We start from the raw sequence: 17,816 nt of genomic DNA, 5'->3' as shown, positions 1-17,816 counted from the left end.
AGCACTTTTTGTGTGCAATATGTATTGGCATCAATTCACTAAGGGGAGGTCGGTAGAATAACTTAGGTCGGTAAAATACAGCATTCAGTATTTTACACTTTTTTTTCCAAATTCACTAATATTTCCTTTATGCGGTAGACATTCGGTAACTTACCAAACAAACATGCTTCAATTCACTAAAGCTGTGTACACACTTGAAAGATTAATGAAAGATCTTAGGCCAATTTTACCCCCTTCCATGTAGTATGAGAGCCATACCTACACAGTCTATTCTATTGAGCTGAACTCTGTGACGGATTGCGGAGAAACCGCCGCGTGTTCTGGCAGTGAGGCGGCGGAATCCGCGCACAGAGCGGCGGTTTCCCCTCAGCAACATGCTTCTGGTTTGTCTGGACCTAGTAGTGCACACAGATGGAGAGCTACGCGCGCGTGCGCCGCAAGACAGGCTCTTTATGCCAATAGGAGAAGGGTCAGCTGATCGAGGCGGTCAGCTGATCCCAGCTCAGCAGGTGATTGGTTGATGGGAGCTGGGCGGCGCTCTGGAGCGCTTTACTATATATATCTTTTGCTGTTCAGTTGCTGGTTGTCTGGCGTTGCAAATACCTATTTCCCGATGCCTTAATGTCATCACACACAAATGGGTAGAATCCCCGCCCACTCTACCCCATAGGACGTTTATCTAATAAATTTGTTGTGGTTCCGCCCCTTCCTCAGTCTTTTTTTTGTCCTCGGAAGCTCACCTCAGGACGACAGGTTTTTTTTTTTTCTTTTTGTTCCCTACCGGCTGTCTATACAGCTATCGCTGGTGGCCTCGGCCAGCTTCCCCTGTATCCTACAAAGTAGTTTGGGGGTGCCTGTTGGTTTGCTGGTTTGCTCAGGCGGCTACGTCCTTAACAGACTAAATGTCTGGGACTGAGGCTGAAGAAAGTGATATCTACGCGTAGGGACAGCTGCGGTGGTTCCCTCCTGCTTACCCTTTCCTATGTCCACAGGACGGGGCAATGCCTGACTGCTAACTGGCTTCCGCCTTCTGCGTCTCAGGACGGAGTTCCCGACGACGTCACTTCCGCCGGAAGTGACGCGACGTCATTTCGCGGCCATCGATTGGCTCCCGGGCGGAGCTAGCTCAGAGGAGGAAAATTTTAAAATGAATCTCGGCGTTCCTCTCGCTGGCTACGAGATGGAGCGCCGGAGGGCAGTATCGGAGCAGCCGACTATGAACTCGGGGGGACTACATTCCTCTCGCACAGGTACACATTAGACCCTTGATAAAATGCGACTATATGACGACTTCTTTCTGCTCTGACCTCTATGCCTATCTAGGGCACCAGATCACTATAATCTTCTCTTTCCCTTGCAGCGTCTTCTGCTGCAACTAGGGATAGCTCGGATCACCAATCAAACCAGCCACGGGCTAAGAGGTAGGGAACTTTCTTTTTTCTCAGGTAAGTTTGAGCCCACAAACTCTGAGTGCAATACTGACATAATTATTCTCGGTCAGTCCTAGGAAACATCACAAAAATAGGAAGACAAGGAGTAGATCAAGATCGCGCAGACGCAGCCCTTCCCATCATCATTACCGGGAAAGGAGTAGATCACCAAAAAGATACAGAAGATCACGCAGCAGAGAAAGAAAGGGATGCTGGGCCTGTAATAAGCCTGTTATGCCAGGAAAGACGGTTTGCAGCCAGTGTTTTTCAGAAATGTCTACGGAACCGCAACCAGCAGCAATGGATGTGTCAGAATTAATTAAACAAGCGGTCCAGGAATCCATGAAGGAATATATAGAGGCACTCCCAGCACAACCGTCAACATCGGCGGAACAACCACAGCAGCCCATAACGATTGAAGATGATCTCACGGCCGCAGGATTTGACTTTGCTCTGGTGGAACCTTATGTATGCTCCGTTAGAGAGGCCATACAATGGGAAGACATAGAAGAAGATGAGGGTATGGAAAAACCTAAGAAACAGAAGGAATATTACTCCCATCTGAAAAAGAAGGTGACCCCGTTCCCTCTGATGGATGAGATCGCAGAGGTAATAAGAGAAGAATGGGAGAAAATAGAGAAGAAGATACCATTAGCAAATCGTTTAACAAAACTATACCCTATGAAAGAGGATCAGTCTAAACAACTGGATAACCCTCCAATCGTGGATGCATCGGTAATTAGATTGGCGAAACCGACTACTTTACCCCGGGAGAATGCAGCTTCATTCAAGGATGCGTTGGAACGCAAAATGGATTCGGAATTAAAGAAAATATACGTATCTTCAGGAGGAGCGACCAAGCCGGCAATAGCCCTTACATCTATTGCAAAAGCCCTAAAGACCTGGACCCTCAATATTGAGGAAGACCTAAGAAACGACGTTGACAAGGACACAATAATCGCGACTCTCGACGAATTAAAGCTTACTGCAGATTTTATGTGAGAAGCGGCGGTGGACGTGATAAGATGCTCCGCAAGATCCATGGTACATTCTGTAGTGGTAAAAAGAGCTCTCTGGTTGAAGGCTTGGTCTTCCGACCCCGCTTCACGCCAGGACTGGTGCAAGATTCCCTATGACGGGGAAAACCTATTTGGCAAGGAAATGGATACGGCAATCCAAAGAGTAACGGGAGGTAGATCAGGCCTAATCCCACAAGACCGTAAGATAAAGAAGCAAATTCCACAACAGACTAGATTTCAACAATCCAAATATAGGATTAATCGCACATATAGACCCGGTCGGGAGTACCGAAGAAATTGGCAGAACCCCCAATCTTCCATACCCAGAACAACTAGACAGCGTACAGCGCCTGTTAATCAAACGCAGAAGTCTTTTTGATGGTGTCTCCGCCCAAACTTGCCCGGTAGGGGGAAGACTCAGACAGTTCGGACAAGTATGGGCGGACAACATCTCAAACCCTTGGGTGATAAAGACTATCACTCAGGGACACAGATGGAAATTCATAAAGAGACCTCCAAGCGACTTCTTTACACCAACCAAGATTCCAGTGACGGCAGAAAAACAGTCCATCCTGACACAGTACCTAGAGACCCTACTGCTAAAGAAAGCGATCATACAGGTTCCAGACGAATCGAAAGGCAAAGGATTCTATTCCCCATTATTTTTTGTCCTCAAAAAAACAGGAGATTGGCGCCCAGTCCTCGATCTGAGAAGGCTGAACGAGCGAATCTTCCTAAAGAAATTCAGGATGGAAACATTACAATCCATAACAGCGTCAATAATGAAATTAGACTGGATGATATCAGTGGACTTGGAGGACGCATACTTACACGTCCCCATCCATGCCGATTATCAACGATTCCTCCGTTTCGCAGTGGGCACAACACACTACCAGTTTACGTGCCTCCCATTCGGGATTTGCACGGCACCACGGACTTTTTCAAAAATACTCTTGACAATAGTGGCTTTACTAAGATTGAAAAACCTTCGACTTCATCAATACTTGGACGATCTACTTTTGTTATCACAGGACCTTCCCACTCTGTTGCAACACAAACAGATATTACTGGATACACTTCAGGACTTCGGTTGGAAGATCAACCTAACAAAAAGCCAAATGGAACCAACACAACATATGATTTTTCTGGGGGCCCTAATCAAGACTCAGGAGAACACAATAATGTTACCCGAAGACAAAATTACTATTCTGAAGACGAGGGTACGTCAGGTACAATTGGCAAAGTCGACTCCAGCAAGACAGTGCCTCAGCCTGATAGGGTACCTAACCTCGACCATACCTATGGTCAGATGGGCCCAATGGCACATTCGATCATTCCAATTCGGATTCCTCAAGCAATGGAACAGGGAGAATATGTATCAATCGATAGTGATAACAACCATGATGAAACACAGTCTACATTGGTGGACGATAGACGCCAATCTGAGGAAGGGCCATCTCATCCAGCCCAACCATCACCTCGTGATAACATCCGATGCCAGTATGAAAGGATGGGGGGCATTCCATCAACAACACACAGCACAGGGTGTATGGCCTACACCACAAACATCAACACCGGCGAACATACTCGAATTGAGAGCGGCCCACCAGTCACTACTACACTTTCAGAAGTTTATACAGGGGAAGTCAGTGTTAATCAGAACAGACAATCGTACAGCAGTCTCCTACATCAATCACCAAGGTGGGACGAAAAGTCAAAGATTGTTACAAGAGACGGAAAAGATCTTTCAGTTTGCGGAAGCCAACCTCTGGAGCATCAGGGCACTATACATTCCAGGTTCAGAGAACGTGAAGGCAGACTATCTGAGTCGACACACACTGAACAACTGCGAGTGGAGCCTATGCGAGGAGGTTTTTCTCTGGGTATGCAGCCAACTGGGTTATCCCCAAATAGACCTAATGGCCTCACAGGCCAACGCAAAATGCAAAACCTTCATGGCCAGATACCCATGCAGCCAAGCCATAGCCATAGATGCGATCACGGCCACTTGGAGCTTCAAGATTGGCTACGCTTTTCCACCGACTCCAATGATTTCCCAGCTTCTCATGAGATTGTTGAAGGAGAAGGTCACATTGATTATGATTGCACCCTACTGGCCGAACCGTCCCTGGTTTCCCCTCCTCTGGGAGCTGAAGTTACGGTCTCCTCTTCCCCTCCCGATAAAGAACAATCTATTACAACAGGGATCAATCAATCACCCGGACCCCCGCAGATTGAACCTCATGGCCTGGGTGTTGAGGGGAAGAGGTTAAAGTCACTAGGTTGCAACCCCTCAGTGATAAACACTATGCTAAAAGCGAGAAAACCTACCACAAATACAACTTATAAAAGAGTCTGGGATAAGTTCGAGGAATTTGCACAAGGGGAACAGTTCGATCCACTACTCCCACAGCCACACCACCTTCTAGCTTTCCTCCAAAGGGGTGTGGATAAAGGACTAGCATATTACACAATTAAAGGTCACATCTCCGCAATTTCTGCCTTAACAGGAACATCATGGGCGGCTCATCCATTGCTTAAGCAATTTGTTAGAGGAGTAATGAAGCTCAAACCTCCCAAAAAGAACTTATTTCCCAAATGGGACTTACCGTTAGTACTCCAGGCCCTCACAAAAGAACCATTTTTTCCTTTGGAAAAATGTTCTCTTTGGAACCTAACGCTGAGGACAATATTTCTCGTAGCCATTACATCAGCCCGTAGGGTATCTGAACTCCAAGCGCTAGGACATGCAGAACCATACCTCACATTTTTTCCAGATAGAGTACTGTTGAGACCAATCCAAAGGTTTATTCCAAAAGTGGCCACAGTGTACCATCTCAATCAGGATTGGACACTCCCAGTATTTCTCCAGGAAGACTCCCGGTCCATTCATCCATTGGACAGTGCAAGTTCATTAAAATTCTATCTAGAGGCCACTAGGGACTTTCGGGATTCGGAGAGACTGTGGGTAATCCCGTCAGGTTACAGAAAAGGTCAACCGGCCACAACAAGGACAGTTGCGTCATGGATAGTTAAAACTATTCAAGCAGCCTACAAAAATATGGGACTAAAGCCACCTGAACAAGTGGTGGCACACTCTACTCGCAGTGTGTCAACCTCATGGGCGGCCATGAATAGGGTGCCGGCAGATAAAGTCTGTCAGGCAGCCAATTGGTCGAATATAAATACATTCATGAGACACTATCGCCTTGACTTAGCGGCCCAATCTTCAGTAACATTCGGCAAGGCTGTACTGAACACTGTTACTATATAAATATATAATTAAAATTTATTTTTTGGTGTGACGGCATAATGACCCTCCCTTCATTTCCTAGTTAATTCCCATTTGTGTGTGATGACATAGGCATTGGGAAAGCGGAAAATTGTTACTTACCTATCCGTAATTTTCCTTTCCCGATGCCTTAATGTCATCACACAGCACCCACCCTTCTTGTTGCCTTCGGTATTTCCGAGGACGACGAGACTGAGGAGGGGGCGGAACCACAACAAATTTATTAGATAAACGTCCTATGGGGTAGAGTGGGCGGGGATTCTACCCATTTGTGTGTGATGACATTAAGGCATCGGGAAAGGAAAATTACGGATAGGTAAGTAACAATTTTCCGCTGTGTTAGCACTCAGACCTTAGTCAGATCCTTCAGTGTGGTGGAACCAGGAGGACCTGGGAATCCACACTTAGCCAGTTCACTGTATTATTTTCTGTGTTATTCTCTAGCATAGTTCCAGGGTGTAGAGACCACGGACCTCACACCCCAGACTAGGAATATTGTATATCATCTGTGTTATTCCTTAGACCAGTTCCAGGGTGTAGAAACCACGGACCTCACACCCCAGACTAGGAATATTGTATATCATCTGTGTTACTCATTAGACCAGTCCCTGGGTGTGAGATCACGGACCTCACACTCAAGACTAGGCATTATTGGATATCTGTTTATGAATTGTATCTCTCCTGACTTCTCTTCTGTTTTCTGATTCGGTACCTTCGCACATCTGATCTACTGTTGCCGACCCTGCCTGTCCCTGATTACTGAATCTGTCTCCTGTCTCTGTACTTTATCTGCCTGTGTGTTGCCGACCCAGCCTACCCGACCCTTCTGGCTGTCACCCAACCTTTGGGTGCTCAGTCCTACTGCAGGGGTCCCCTGCTCCTCAGAGGGGGGCCCTGCTGCAAAACCAGTCGGGGACTCTCCCTCCTGGAGCCCTTGACTGCAGTAGAGTCTTTCTCTACTTATTGGACCACCTGCTACCCCGGTGGTTCAATTCCTACTGTTACACCAAACACACGCTTCAGGTGTCTAGAGGTTAGTACTATATCTGTATTATTGGTGATTCTGCAGGTCATCCATAATCAGGTATAGATCTGTATTCTTGGTGATACTGCAGATCTCCAATAATCAGATTCTCTCTGGTTGCTGACACCTATCGTTACAAACTCCCCATCAGGTGAAAATCTTTGCAAGATGCTGCACACACAGACGTTGTACACATTCAAAAGATCAGTATCTGGGAGGGCGCATGCGCGGCGCTTCCGGAATGGCCGCTTGATCTCGGAGCTCCAGTCCGCCTCACCGTTCGCTAAGCCGCACTAAGCCTCACAAAGCCTCCCGAGCGCGGCTCTTACCGGGACTGAAAGCGGAGAACCTCCTGCAGCAGATGCCCCTGAAACCGCCACCTAAATCAGCGGCACAGAAGGGCACGATGGATCGGTTTGTCTGACCCCCAGGTAACCAAGATGGCGCCGATCAGGCAGAGCATGCTGATCCTCCGGGCATACAGGCTAATACAAACCCTGACACAGCCCCAGTCACAAACGCAGCCTTAGAAGCTGCATTGGACAGACATTATCACACCCTGCATGAATCTCTACAGCAGCTCATGTTCTCAGCGGTGAAAGAGCTAAAAGCTGACATTATAGGCCTGGGGAACCGAGTTAACACTTTGGAGGATAAATACGATGCTATGGCACAGAAACAAGCAGATTTTGAAGAAGAGCAACAGCTCTCCCAATCTGAATACAAGTCCCTGCGTACTGCTCATGAAGACCTGGAAAATAGAGAGAGGAGACAAAACCTCAGAATAAAGGGGATTTCTAAATCTGTGAACCCGGACCAAATCAAAGCTCATCTCACTGACTTTTTCAAAACAATTGCCCCAGACATACCAGACGAACTTTGCCGGATGGATAGGGCTCATAGATCCTTAAGTGACAATCTGCCTCAAGGGGGCCAAAGGACATTATAAGACTGCATTATTATGAAGCCAAAGAGGCCATTTTGGGTGCATTATGCAAGACACCTTCAATCTCTTTTAACCCTCCTGGCGGTTAATTTTTTTTGCCACTTAGGCAAAAATCCTTTTATTTTTTTTTTTTGTTTTTTGTTTCATGTAAAGCTACCAGAGTGGTAGCTACATGAAACACCACTAGAGGGCGCATGTGTCCCTCTAGTGCGATCGTCGCCGGCATCAAAAGCAAACAGGGGAACGCGTATATAACGCGCTCCCCTGTTTGGCTTCTCCTGTCGCCATGGCGACGATCGGAATGACGTCATGGACGTCAGCCGACGTCCTGACGTCAGACGTCTCCGATCCAGCCCATAGCGCTGCCCGGAACTCATTGGTCCGGGCAGCGCAGGGCTCTGGCGGGGGGGGGGGGGCCCTCTTGCGCCGCTGCGTGCGGGCGATCGCCGCAGAGCGGCGGCGATCGAGCTGTACGCGCGGCTAGCAAAGTGCTAGCTGCGCGTACAGCAGTTTGAAGTGCGCAAATCGCCCCACCAGGGGCTGAGATATCTTCCTGCGCGGCATAGCCCGAGCTCAGCTCTGGCTTACCGCCAGGAAGGTTAAGGGAGATGACATACAAGTCTTCAATGATCTTTCGCTTATAACGCTAGCTAAACGCAGGGTCCTTAAACCCAACACACAGCTCCTGAGGGACTCTAACATCCCCTACAAATGGGGCTTCCCCTTTCGTCTTATTGTCCCAAGAAACGGTATGACTTTCTCACTTACGGATGCAGATAATGCCCCTCTCTTTCTCAAACAGATGGGTCTAAGACCCCCACCACCGAATTCCTCCCAACATTTCCGTTCTCCTATGGCGCTCTCCCCACCCAGGAAGGTTCGCCATATATCTGAGTGGACCAAGGCCCCGATCCGCATCCTCACTTATACCTAGGATTCGGACTCTATGGAAGCTCTCCCAAGCTAAATTTCTGAAGTTTTTTGCTTAAATAGGATACAATCTGTTTCCATATGCTATAATCTATAGCACAAAATCCTTAGTTTCATGATAATACTCACTTAACTACAAGTTTACTTACGGGGTACACTCATTGATGTGCTTATTGTTTATTACTATATTTGTAATATTTCTACTATTACCGGTTTTAAACTGTCTTATTTATTACGGGTTATGGGATCCTGGACAACAGTCTCGGTGCTCCAGCATCCGCCCTCGGAGTTTTACACCCAGGCCTACCTGGCTCCTTCGGGTCCCAGGTATCCCCGGGGTTTCCTCATCTAGACAACCATTTTGGGTTGTCCTTATATGTGGCCACAGGTTGCGCAGTGGCTCTTTATGGTTTTGGATGGTAATGTTTATGTTTTTGTTAATTATTTTTTTCCTTTCTAGGTTTAATGGTTCTTTCCCCTCTGAGTCACGGTGTTCAGCGTTAGTCTTATTAAATACTAGTCCTTATATGTTGGACAATGGTTAAGCTCATTACTCTAAATACAAAGGGTCTCAACTCCCCCCAGAAAAGGTTCTCCCTGTTAAGGGATCTTAACCTTCCTGGCGGTAAGCCAGAGCTGAGGTCGGGCTATGCCGCGCAGGAAGATATATCAGCCCCTGGTGGGGCGATTTTGCCCATTTAAAGTGCTGTGCGCGCAGCTAGCACTTTGCTAGCCGCGCGCACAGCTTGAATGCCGCCGCTCTGCGGCGATCGCCCACACGCAGCGGCGGAAGAGGGCTCCCCCCCCCCCCGCCAGAGCCCTGCGCTGCCCGGACCAATGAGTTCCAGGCAGCGCTATGGGCTGGATCTGAGGCCTCTGACGTCAGAACGTCGGCTGACGTCCATGACGTCATTCCAATCGTCGCCATGGCGACAAGAGAAGCCGAACAGGAGAACGCGTTATATACGCGTTCCCCTGTTTGCTATAGATGCCGGCGACGATCGCACTAGAGGGACACATGCGCCCTCTAGTGGTGTTTCATGTAGCTACCACTCTGGTAGCTTTATATGAAACAAAAAAGAAAAACAGATTTCTGCCCATTTGAAAAAAAAAAATCAACCGCCAGGAGGGTTAAAAGAATGGATGTTGACATTGCCATGTTACAGGAGACTCACTTCCGCTCGTCTGATACAATCAGATTAGGAGACAAACTATACACAGAGATTTTTTTGGCCTCAAGCACTACCAAGCGAGCGGGAGTGGCTATCCTGTGCAAAAAAAAATCTTCCCCTCCAAGGCTTCGAAGGCCCATTCATCACAATGCTCCGATTTTTATACTCTTCCCCTTCCTCAACAGTAAAATTACCCTCTAATCTCCCACAACCATTCAAAATACAAAATGGTACTAGGCAAGGGTGCCCTTTATCTCCCCTTTTATTTGCCATTAGCATAGAACCCTTAGCATCAGCTACAAGGCTTAATCTAGACATTAATGGAGTACCCCAAGGTAAATCTGAATACAAAATATCGCTTTTCGCGGATGACATATTACTTTCCATCATGAATCCTTTGACCTCACTTCCCGTCCTCCACAATACAATAAATGAGTATGAATTCTCCTCTGGTTTTAAACTTAATAAGGATAAAACTGAAGCTCTTCCGATAAATTTTCCTCCCCATCTCCTTGAATCATTAAAATCAGCTTTTCCCTACAGATGGAAGACTCGAACTTTAAAATATCTAGGAATTAACCTCACCCCATCTTATTCTACAATCTATAAACATAATTTCCCATCACTCATTCAGAAAATCCTTCAAGATCTCCACAAATGGACCGCATACAAAATATCTTGGATTGGAAGAATATACTCATTGAAAATGAACATATTACCTTTACCTCGCTTACTTTATCTTTTCGAAACCCTTCCAGTACAAGTCCCCTCATCTCAACTGTCTAGGCTACATTCTGAATTTTCTAAATTTGTTTGGAATTACAAAAAACCCAGAGTATCTAAAACTGTCCTCACTTCTCTGAGAGAACAAGGAGGTCTGGGACTCCCAAACTTAAAAGCATATTATCAGGCTTCTCACCTCAGACAGTTGATAGAATGGTCCACCTTTAGGGTCTTTTGTAAATGGGGCCTAATTAAAAGCCACTAGTGTTCTACCATTATCCTTGACCTCTTTTATATGGTCAGATACCCCTCCTAAAGTTCCTCAGGCCACCCTTCTCCCAACTATCTCATTCACTATCCGAATATGGAGATCGGTTATGCCCATAGCCAATCTGAGATCTTCGCCCTCCCTATTGTTTCCTATATTGGGCAACCCTTCCTTTCCCCCGGGACTCTCAAAACCCTTTATGTCTAGATGGTTTAACCATGGATACTTCAACTTGAATAATTGGATTGATTTTGTTAACGGGAAATTAATTTCTAGGTCTAAGATAAGAGAAAAAATCCCCCTCACTCCCTCAGATTATTATGGAATTTAATCAAATAATGCATTTTCTACAACATTATACAAAAAAAAGCCCCTTCACTCTCTTCCTCTACACCTTTTGAACGAATATGCCTTCATACAGGACACCAGAGAGGTCTTATTTCTCAGATATATGTACTCCTCCAGACCAAATCTGGAAATCTCTCTCCCTCTCACTCATACATGGAAAAAAGCTCTTTCTATTATTGGTTTGGAGGAATGGACTGATATATGGGAGAATGCCCACCACACTTCCATGTGTACCCAAATAAAAGAAAATATTTATAAGATGTTATTTCATTGGTATCTAACCCCAGAAGTGTTATCTCAAATATACCCTAATACTCCGGATAGTTGTTGGAGGGGCTGTGGTTATAAGGGTTTATTAGAACATATCCTTTGGTCCTGCCCCTCGATTACATCTTTATGGAAAGAAGTACAGAATTTGATTTTACAGGTCACAGGGGTCTCAGTTCCTTTGGATCCATTGCTTATGCTCTTGGGTAAACCTATACCGAAAGTACCCAAACCCACTATGCGTTTAATCTCTCATATTCTAACCGCCACCAGGCTTTCTTTCACGTCTGCTTGGAAAAAAAAAGCTCCACCTACCATCCCAGATATTAAAATAAATTGGACTAAATCCATGGAACAACTAACTGCCTCCCTAAGGGACACAGAATCAAATTTTCATAGGATATGGGACCCCGGGGTGCATTTCTCCCCAGATAATTTGCCCCCCTGACTCTCGAATGTTATTTAATAATAAGGTACATCCAAAGGAACTGGACCTACTTAAAGGGACTCCGAGCAGTGCAGAAACTATGGAAAGATGCACATCATTTTAAAGCTCTCTTTTTCCTCTTTCCAATGATATATAAACCGCCACCCTACGCCTTTTAGTTTTCACTATTTTCGCGATTGAAATTGCCGCGGCCGTGATTTCGATCGCGAAAATAGAGAAAACTAAAAGGCGTAGGGCAACGATTTAGGTGTCGTCAGAAAGAGGAGAAAGAGAGCTTTAAAATGATATCCATCAAGCCATAGTTATATTGTATTGCACAGGGCGACTTTTTGTCAAAGTCAGCAGCTGCATTCAGCAAAATGGAGCTGCTGACACTGGGGAAAGTGTCGTCCTGTGTAATACAATATAACTATGGCTTGATGGATATCATTTTAAAGCTCTCTTTCTCCTCTTTCTGACGACACCTAAATCGTTGCCCTATGCCTTTTAGTTTTCTCTATTTTCGCGATCGAAATCGCGGCTGCGGCAATTTCAATCGCGAAAATAGCGAAAACTAAAAGACGTAGGGTGGTGGTTTATATATCATTGGAAAGAGGAGAAAGAGAGCTTTAAAATGATGTGCATCTTTCCATAGTTTCTGCACTGCTCGGAGTCCCTTTAAATCCGTAAAGAGGTATAATGGTCTCAACTGTCTCATGGTTTTTAAAAACATTTTTTGAGACCCTTTCACACCTACTGCACACTAATTGATATAATCATAAGCAAACTACCTGAACACCGTGACTCACTATCAGTCTTCCTTCTTGATGAACATTTGTTTTCTATCCTTTGTGTTCCTCTTTCACTGATATACTCACCTGTGTTATCTGGACACAACATACGACTGGAACTTCAATTTCCTCCTTTCTTGAAGGACTCACCCGGAATTCAGGCCCCACTTCTACAATCTGAAGAACTGGACTACACTATTTTTAGATACTTTAACCAATTCTGGGTGTGGTCTACATTTGCCACATAGTTAGTCTATTGAAAGTTATTATTATTATTATTTGATTGTGTTTAAAGAAAAAAAACAAAAACAACATGGAGATGCATATATCAGTATCTGTTTATTTGTTCATTTCTATATTGCCATGTAACTCTCATGTTAAATGATGCAATAAAAACAGTGTTACAAAAAAAAAAAAATGATCAGTATCTGCAAAAGATCAGTTCCTGCAAAATGCATTTATAGTCTATATCTGCAGATCTCATACACACCTTGTTTAACAGACATTCATCTGCATATCTGACAATCCTCTGCAGATCTGAAGATCCATCCTGGTGGATCTGATCTGCAGATGAATGTCTGTTATGCTTAATACACACGGTACGATTTCCCGTGCGATAGATGGATCCGATTGATAAAATCCGTCATGTCCGATATTGCTCCTGATCGTTTCCGCGCTCTATTTCTCATAGCAGTGAATGGAAAAAGATAAAAAAAAAAACAATGAAGATAAGAGAATTGAGTGCAGAATCGTGCCGCGAAAACGTTCGGGTTGCAAAATCGCATGGAAAATCTTACAGTGTGTATCCAGCATTAAACAAGGTGTGTATGAGATCTGCATATCCTCATACACACCTTGTTTAACAGACAATCATCTGCAGATCAGATCCACCAGGATGGATCTTCAGATCTGCAGAGGATTGTCAGATATGCAGATGAATGTCTGTTAAACAAGGTGTGTATGAGATCTGCAGATATCATAGACTATGAATGCATTTTGCAGATACTGATCTGTTGCATGTGTACAGCATGTTTGTGTGCAGCATCTTGCAAAGATTTGTATCTGATGGGGAGTTCAGCTCAATAGAATAGACTGTGTAGAGTGTGCTCTCAGGACCCATTCACACTAAAAGCGCTTTTCTGAGCGTTTTGCGATTGATTAGCATTTTTTAAAATCTCTCCCATTTACTTTCATTAAAATTACGGTAAAAATCGCCACGATTTTCAAGTACGCGATCGCAAAAACTCAGTGATTTTTACGACTAATGAAAGTGAATGGGAGCGATTTTAAAAACACTAATCAATTGCAAAAAGCTCAGAAAAGCGCTTCTAGTGTTAATGGGCCCTTATACTACATAGAAGGTGGTAAAATTGGTCTGTGATCTTTCTCAAGTGTGTACATAGCTTAAAGGGAAGGTTCAGGGACGCCTTGAAAAAAATAAAAATCCATATCCACTTACCTGGGGCTTCCTCCAGCCCGTGGCAGGCAGGAGGTGCCCTCGCCACCGCTCCAGAGGCTCCCGGTCGTCTTCGGTGGCCAGGCCGGCTGCCAGGTCGGGCTCTTCTGCGCTCCAAGGACGGGCTCTTCTGCGTCCCACGCGGGAGCGCTGACGTCATCGTACGTCCGCCGGGCTGTACTGCGCAGGCGCAGAACTACTGCGCCTGCGCAGTACAGCCCGGAGGACGTCCGATGACGTCAGCGCGCCCGCGTGGGACGCAGAAGAGCCCGTCCTTGGAGCGCAGAAGAGCCCGACCTGGTAGCCGGCCTGGCCAGGTCGGGTCGGCCACCGAAGACGACCGGGAGGCTCTGGAGCGGCAGCGAGGGCACCACCTGCCTGCCACGGGCTGGAGGAAGCCCCAGGTAAGTGGATATGGATTTTTATTTTTTTCAAGGCGTCCCTGAACCTTCCCTTTAAGTTTACTGTCAAGTGCATCCCTAGCATCCCCTTAGATATGCTGCAGCCACCAGGGGGAGCTCTTCTGTATAATAGTATACAGATATTCACATCTAAAGGCATGCAGAAAAGCCTTATAAAATGTCTCCTTCCTCTGCTCTGTCGGAGTAAAGTCCCGCCTTCCAAGGTATCGGGCCAAATCAGATGAGAAGCAGGGCTGTCTGGCTCTCCCTATTGGCCGTCTGCTACATCTGTCAATATGTTACCGCATGGAGAATGAGTTATCGGAAGGAAGTTATCGGTCCACACTAGGCACGGTTGCAGAATGCAATCTGTGGTCCTGGCTTCATTTTTCTAAAACTGGAACGCAAACGGATCCGTGCTGCCCTTTTGCAGCATATGTTTCAGATCAGTTTGCGTTTGTCTGTGGGTGGGAAGGGGGCTGAAATGCTGGAGGGGGTAGCAGGCAGGAAGGGTGGCAGTGGGCACAGCAGCAGGGAGTAGGGTTAGCCCCCCTCCCTCTCCTGGGACCCCCCCTTCCCCGCTCCTCCTCCAGATAGTTTCTTTTAAAATCAATTCATCAGCGAGTGGGGAACTCACTCACTTCCTTGTTCCACCACTCGCCGCATCACTTCCTGCAATGCCACCCAATGAAGTACAGAGGGCAGCATTGCAGGAAGTGACTCGGCGAGCAGTGGAACAAGGAAGTGAGCGAGTTCCCCGCTCACTGCCCAATTGATTTTAACCATTTCGCATCCAGACCTTCCCACTTATGGACCAGAGCAGTTTTGACAATTTATCCATGTCCTTATTTAATCAGCAATAACATTATTCTTATTTAGGACACAGAAATGAAATATATATTGTTTTTTTCAAGACAGACTAGGCTTTGTATGCCATTTTTGCCCTCGGACAATTTTGTTTTCTATGAATTTTAATGGGAAAACAAGGAAAACAATAGAACACATTTCTCAGTTTTACCAATTCCAGTTTAAAAATAAAAAGTGCTACTGTAGATAAAAAAAAAAACAACTTTTGTTTGGCTATTCTTACCGCTTATCACAAAACTTAGATTATGTTCCTGTCACAATTTATGGTGAAGATATTTGATTCTGAATTAATGCTACAGAGTGAATTTTTCACTATAAACTGAGAAAATAAAAGTATTTTTAATGGTAAAAATCAATCTCATTAGCTCAGGAAACATATATTCCCGTTCACCAATTAGTGCTGCATCAGATAGTACCAGAAATGTGCACAGGAGCAAGCCCGATCCTGTACAGCACTGCTTCTGCTACAAGACGTATATCTACTGATTTGTGGCTTAGATGAAGTCACGGAGGACGTAGATATACTGTAGTGATGGATAAAGTGGTTAAAAGAAACTAGCTGGAGGGGGAGCGGGGAAGGGGGGTCTCAGGTAAGGGAAAGGGGGTCCGATCCCCCTCCCTGCTGTTGTGCCCGCTTCCCCCCCCCAGCATGACGGCCTCCTCCCCACCCACAGACAGGGCTGGGACCCTGGAAATGGATCCGTTTCTGTGTCCAAAGCTGTGTAGAGGGAGATCCGTTTTTGCATTAGGTATCACTAACCCTCCGTGTCTCCGCGGTCCACGAAAAACCTGCAAATCCAGACTTTCCGTTCAGTTTTTAAAAGCGGATCCCCCATAGATCCGTTTTTGAAGTGGGTGAAGACGGCCGCTATTTTTAACATTTGTATCCATTGCTCCGGTTTTGGTCTGGGCCCCAAAACGGAGCCACAGATAGGGTTCTAAAACAAATGTGAAATACGCATAGAAGCGGCAGGCAGGTGGGTACTTAAAGAGAACCTGAACTGAAAATAAAATGTTAAAAAAAAAACATACACAGGTCATACTTACCTCCTGTGTAGCCTACTACTCATTCTCTTTCTCCTCTCCTGTGTCCCATTTGTCCACTATGATCAATGGAATTTCCTGTCCTCCATTTTAAAAATGGCCATTACCCCATAACAGCTTCCTGGTCAGCACACTGTTAAACTGTAATATCGCCCACCTGAGCCATATTTAAACATGGGCATTACCTTGCACATTCAGTTGTAACTGACAGCTGCTGATATATAACTGACAGCAACTGTTACATTTCAGTTCTGACAAAATATTGTCAGAACTGGAAGGGATCACTGTAAGAAGAAAATGGTGAGCTTCTGAGAGGTACTGACAGAGAGGATAGTTTGTAATATTCATGTGCAGCTACGTCATGTGTTTATTTTAAATAATTTTACTCGCTTCAAGTTCTATTTAACCCCCTTTCCCAGCCGCACACCTGAGGCAATTAAGCCTCATTGGAATCATGGATTCAATTATTTTCTATCCGTGAGCCCATCACTACTGGCGAGCCGCATGACTTGGTGTCCAAGAAGCCCCCACCCTCCCTCTCCTGCAGTCCCCCAACTACACAAAAATCGCACCTGGAGTCTATACTATGCAGACTCTGGTGGCCATTGTTTTGTAGATCTATAGAAAACGTTATGGGACTACGAGAGAGCTGAGGGGGAAGAAAGAGCGGCAGCTCCTGGACCCCAAATGAGGCAGTTTTCCAGCCACTTCATTACAACTATTTATGCCTGTGAAGAGAGGTGAGGTGGGGTGGGGGGCATAGCTTTCAACCTGGCAAGTGAAAAAAAAAAAGAAAGGGGCCCCCTATAGCAGCATGTACATGTAATTAAGGCGTCAATAAATTTGAGTGCAGGGTAAAGCTGGAAAACATCTCACTCTGCTCTGGCGGCAGATATGTGGTGTAAGAGAGCTCAGAGCCCAGAATTACCCCGAGACAGCCAGCATTAGGAGTTGAAGTTATTGGGGTGTTTTCTACATTGATTAGGACTATGGGAGGTGGAAATATCACAATCTCCATTTTGCTCAAGTTTAAAAGGAAACCAGAACTGGCCTAGAGTAAATGTTTTATACCTACCTGGGGGCTTCCTCCAGCCACATCCGCACGGATCGCTCCCACACCGCCGCCCTCAGTCTTCCTTACCGGGTCCCGTTACTTCCTCCAGTCTGCACAAGAAAAGTGCGCCCTCTACATCTCTCTCCCGTGGCTGCTGGACAGATACGTAAATAGCGCACTCCACTTGCGTCAGACTGGAGGAAGTAACGGGACCCAAATATTCCAAAGTTAATATCTTAGATATGAAATATAATAACTCTCATGCAATACCTGTGAAACGTGGGAGAACATACTGAAACTGATCTCGGATTCATTGTTCTTGTGTTGCTGGGAAAATAAGTCCGTTTCATGTATTTC

This window comes from Hyperolius riggenbachi, chromosome 9 (genome assembly GCF_040937935.1).
Source record: "Hyperolius riggenbachi isolate aHypRig1 chromosome 9, aHypRig1.pri, whole genome shotgun sequence".
NCBI classification, from domain to species: Eukaryota; Metazoa; Chordata; class Amphibia; order Anura; family Hyperoliidae; genus Hyperolius; species Hyperolius riggenbachi.
The sequence above is the reverse complement of the archived record's forward strand: the minus strand, read 5'-3'. Positions refer to the sequence as shown.